Genomic DNA, 5,802 nt, shown 5'->3' on the forward strand with positions numbered 1-5,802 from the left:
ATGACCTGAATCAGGTGTGTTTGATTAAGGAGACCTGCAAACATGCAGTGTTGGGGTGCCTCCAGGACCAGGGTTGGGAACCACTGACTTCGACAACTAACACAAAATCGAGGATTTTTATCATCGGACACGCTCTGTTCAGACAGCCTCATAAATCAAAACGTGTAATATCGCTTTTTAATCTTTATGTTTGTCATGAAAAAGGCTCATTAACTGCAAAGGTGTGATCTGCATTGACACCTTCACGTTTTCACCTGAATAGAAAACCTCATTCCATTATTAAATAATGAGTCACCAAACCGGCCTCGTGGAAAATAAGTAATTAAATCTCGTTAATTATAGGTTAATAACCTCATGTATTTGTAAATCAGAGCTTCAAGAGTGCTTTTCGCGCACTGTTGGAGTGTCATAGACACTGTCTCCGTAAGAAATCATAGATCTTTTGCATCATATCATGCAAAAAAGTGGTTAATCCATGATATTTTTTTGTACAGACGGCATCAGTCGAATAGGGTATTTGTTTTCACTGCACACTTGAAAGAAAACATAGAAATAGGCTATGTGTTTTTTGAAGAACATCTACCCTATTTATTTTGGTGTCTGTACAGCTCTGGGTCGAAGAGTGAAAGTGAATTACTTTCCTTGAAACCAAAAAGAAAACATACCTGGGACAAAAACCATTGCTTACATAGGCCTATATAATGGTGTCTTTACACTGAAAAGGCAGCACAGAAGCTGCATAAACACCTTTAAAAGATGCATTTATACAGACTGGTTAATGCTGCATATTGGCGGCATAAATGTATTTACACTGATTATATTTTCTGGAATATTCCTTTGAAATCAGTTTTATAAATGGGGAAACTATGAATAAACTAATATTGTGAATAATTACTTATAGGGCATGACGATAGCAACGTTAAAGATTCCATTTCAATTACACAGAGCCAATGCAGCATCAGAGGCACCTTTGATACGGGGACTGAGCTGGGTCAGAGCTACCACATTTGATTTAGTACTGTCTTATGTGCCATTGCATTGCATTCTGGCACAGAACATGGAACCGGCACAGAGCAGCCTTAACTCAGCTGTGTAAATATGTCTTTAGAGTAGGTGGTTGTGATTTTTTGCTTCAGAGCAAAGAAATTGAATCTATCCATCTTTTGTTAGTTCATTCATACTATTTGTTCAAATTGAATAGGAAAATGCTCACATTTAATTTGCGTGATGCATCATTTAACTCTTTCATTAATATTGGCAACATGTTTTCACTAGTTTGGATCCGTGTGCTTGATTATTAGGATCATGTATGGTGAGAGCAGGCCGTAGTGGAGTTTGTGGCTGGGCTGTCTTGCGTGCGGAGACTGATGAAAGCTGCTCTGCTGCATGAAAAGCAATGTGCTGTGGTAAAAAATCACAGGCTTTGCTGGAGATCAGTACAAAAGAGAGGAATGGGGGGCTGGGTGGAATGGGCAGACTGTCTGGAAAGTAATAAAACCAGGAGATTAAGGGGGGAATGGGGAGTTCCTTTGGGAGTTTTGATTGATTCCAGAGAATTGGACCTACATGCGGAGAGCGAGTTTCAAGTTACTAATTGTGGGGTCCCCTTCTGAAAATATGTGTTTATTTGAAAAACGTTATTTGAGGTCCTGATGCAAACATATGTTAATCAAAAGCGTTTTTTTAAAGTTTAGGTGACCTACATCTCGCCGATAATGGCATTCCAACTCTTCATTGTGCTGGAAAGGAAATGGGCATGTCTACAGACACTGTCTCCGTAAGAAATCATAGATCTTTTGCATCATATCATGCAAAAAAGTGGTTAATCCATGATATTTTTTTGTACAGACGGCATCAGTCGAATAGGGTATTTGTTTTCACTGCACACTTGAAAGAAAACATAGAAATAGGCTATGTGTTTTTTGAAGAACATCTACCCTATTTATTTTGGTGTCTGTACAGCTCTGGGTCGAAGAGTGAAAGTGAATTACTTTCCTTGAAACCAAAAAGAAAACATACCTGGGACAAAAACCATTGCTTACATAGGCCTATATAATGGTGTCTTTACACTGAAAAGGCAGCACAGAAGCTGCATAAACACCTTTAAAAGATGCATTTATACAGACTGGTTAATGCTGCATATTGGCGGCATAAATGTATTTACACTGATTATATTTTCTGGAATATTCCTTTGAAATCAGTTTTATAAATGGGGAAACTATGAATAAACTAATATTGTGAATAATTACTTATAGGGCATGACGATAGCAACGTTAAAGATTCCATTTCAATTACACAGAGCCAATGCAGCATCAGAGGCACCTTTGATACGGGGACTGAGCTGGGTCAGAATTTGATTTAGTACTGTCTTATGTGCCATTGCATTGCATTCTGGCACAGAACATGGAACCGGCACAGAGCAGCCTTAACTCAGCTGTGTAAATATGTCTTTAGAGTAGGTGGTTGTGATTTTTTGCTTCAGAGCAAAGAAATTGAATCTATCCATCTTTTGTTAGTTCATTCATACTATTTGTTCAAATTGAATAGGAAAATGCTCACATTTAATTTGCGTGATGCATCATTTAACTCTTTCATTAATATTGGCAACATGTTTTCACTAGTTTGGATCCGTGTGCTTGATTATTAGGATCATGTATGGTGAGAGCAGGCCGTAGTGGAGTTTGTGGCTGGGCTGTCTTGCGTGCGGAGACTGATGAAAGCTGCTCTGCTGCATGAAAAGCAATGTGCTGTGGTAAAAAATCACAGGCTTTGCTGGAGATCAGTACAAAAGAGAGGAATGGGGGGCTGGGTGGAATGGGCAGACTGTCTGGAAAGTAATAAAACCAGGAGATTAAGGGGGGAATGGGGAGTTCCTTTGGGAGTTTTGATTGATTCCAGAGAATTGGACCTACATGCGGAGAGCGAGTTTCAAGTTACTAATTGTGGGGTCCCCTTCTGAAAATATGTGTTTATTTGAAAAACGTTATTTGAGGTCCTGATGCAAACATATGTTAATCAAAAGCGTTTTTTTAAAGTTTAGGTGACCTACATCTCGCCGATAATGGCATTCCAACTTTTCATTGTGCTGGAAAGGAAATGGGCATGTCTTCATGTGAGACATGTACAGTCTCTAGTACTCTAGTACAGACTCTATACCTGGTTATTATTTCAAAACATTTGGCATTTTAAATAAAATAATGACATTTTTTGAGTGGATCATTAGAAAGCTTTACTTATTATATTATAACCTTGTGATGCACCAGAATTTTGGCAACTGGAAATATTCGGCCTAAAAAGCAAAAAAAAAAAAAACACCCACTAAATGATTGGTTTCAGCCAAAATAGTTTTGGAGGGCCGAATCCATTAATCGAAGCCATAAAGTGTGTCATTGTCTATTTCATGTACACAGTTTGAATAAGCTACAACAGGTAAACATGTCAGCTGTGTGGACAAACTTTACAGTTAACAAAAAATGATGCTAAACAACCAAATTTGTAAAATTTGTTCTGAAATATCGGGAGATGACTCATTGCTGTAGAACTTTACTACACCTAATAACACAACACCATGAACAGCACATTCAATTCCACGGTTTTAATTACGCAAACTTTATTTTGAGTTTTGGCCTTCTGCTAATTGAAAACTTTAATTTTGGATTTTATCAAAAAATTATTTTGATGCCTCACTATTTTCACTACATATATTACTATTTCACACACACACACACACACACATACACATATATATATTATTTTAAGAAAAAAATGATGTATTTATTTGACTTATCAGAATGTGGAGAGATATATTTTTATCATAGATAAATAGATGCCTTGGTAATATTCCGTCAGTGCAATAGCCTGTTTGGCCTTAAAGCTGTCCATTGTTGTGCATTATAATCATTATCCAAAGTCATCATTACTGTTGCAGCTGCATGTTTTCAGATGTCAGGGAACAATGAGGATCAATATCACAGTAACAAATTAAGTATTGTCAGCAATTGAATCTCACTGGAAACAGGGCGTCACAATAAGCTGCAGCTGAGAGATCTAGCCTTCAATGTTCTTTATTAATTTAGATGGACAATGGGTCCTTGGCTAATTGCCTAATGTGCAAATGAAGGCTTGATAGTAGCATGTAAAGTAATTATGATTGATGGATTTATTTGTTTATTACACTTGCGGCAAAAGTGCTGGTTAATAATTTTACCTGATATTTGTCAACATATAATTTGGGTTTCTTTGTGAGGGAGTCAAACCCATTCATTGTCTTTGTACTAAGCAATATGGCAGTGTGTTGGTATGTTTGGGACGGCATACTACTTACAATTTCATCTTACACGTTATGCAAAATTGATTTGCAAGAATGGATGACGTACTACGTTAATACACCAAAATGAGGAGGATACAACCAGAGCACACTGCATAGGATACTGTATCCCAGAATGCAATGCTCCGATTTCCCTGCCTTTTCCTGCTATCTAAATGGATGGTCAAGATCATCTCTCTTTCTTGATTTGTCATTAGATCAGACTGCGAAAATGACTCAAAATTGTATTGTAAATTGGCACATTTTGAATTGATGACAGAATGTAAGTTGTGGTTTTAAACATGCCATGTAGTGAGTGAGATCATGTGGCAACAATTTACCATACTACAGTTTGAAGTGTTCAATGTTGCATGCCGTTTCAATTATTATTTAAAAAAAAATAGTACAGGATATTTTGCACAGTGTATAATAAGTGGAACGTAGGCTCAAATATTCCATTCCGAGCTGGCCTTTACTAGATTGGCTGTGTCAGAAAGCCTTAATGTCTGCACAGACTGCTCACAAGCATTTCTTTTTTTGGTGGTCTCTAAATTGAGGTATGAATGGTTAGAACTACTTGTTAAAATTTGAGTCCATTTATTGAAATAGTAAGCTTTCGCTTTATGAGATTATTGGAACGGTTTCTGAAGATCCAAGCCAACTCTGGTCAATTCTGCACCATTACCATCAGTAATGTATCATTATGTTACTGAGTGCACTATTTTAGTGTAGCATTTGAGAAAATGACCAGTCTACGCAAATACACATGAGGTAGTATACGGCTTTTTGTTGTTGTTGAAGGAATTCCGGTGAAATGGTCATGCCTATGGAATGTTTAGTCAGGGTGTCCGCGGGTTCTTAAAAAGTCTTAAAATGTCTTAAATAACGTTTTCCTAATATAAGGCCTTAAAAAGTCTTAAAGGGGTCATATGATGCGATTTCATTTTTTCCTTTCTCTTTGGAGTGTTACAAGCTCTTGGTGCATAAAGAAGATCTGTAAAGTTGCAAAGACTAAAGTCTCAAATCCAAAGAGATATTCTTTATAAAAGTTAAGAGTTAGCCACACCTACCTAAAACGGCTCGTTCGAACACGCCCCCACATATCTACCTCACTATGTGGGAAGATTTACATAACGCCGCCCAAATGTTCACGCAAACACAGAAGGCGTAACTTTTATTCTCGCTGTAGTATTGTTGCCGCCGCCTGCTTGGTAACAGCCCAAATGTCTTATTATTGTAATTCACTGGTTAAATGTAAGAATTTGATTCAAAAGATAATGCACACTTCTAGAAAAATGGCTTTATAAAGGTAAAATGCCCATAAAAGATAAAAATCTATTTAAACTTATTGGAAAAGATTAATTTCTATCTGACCACCACACAGAATATGAAGAATATCAAAAACTTTAGGAGTCAGCTGTCCACGAAAGTCCTTAAGATGCCAGCATGATAACACAATCAGTTGAATGAATGACTCAATGACTCACTCATCAAGT

At 37.1% G+C, this 5,802-nt stretch overlaps 1 protein-coding gene across 1 annotated transcript in view; it reads left to right on the plus strand.

Annotated features, from left to right (window-relative positions):
• Positions 1 to 5,802, plus strand: part of LOC107738907 (neogenin-like) — a 59,120-nt gene that overhangs the window by 563 nt on the left and 52,755 nt on the right. The window lies entirely within an intron of this gene.

The sequence above is a fragment of the Sinocyclocheilus rhinocerous genome, unplaced genomic scaffold (genome assembly GCF_001515625.1).
Source record: "Sinocyclocheilus rhinocerous isolate Xijiao unplaced genomic scaffold, SAMN03320098_v1.1 scaffold1396, whole genome shotgun sequence".
NCBI lineage: Eukaryota > Metazoa > Chordata > Actinopteri > Cypriniformes > Cyprinidae > Sinocyclocheilus > Sinocyclocheilus rhinocerous.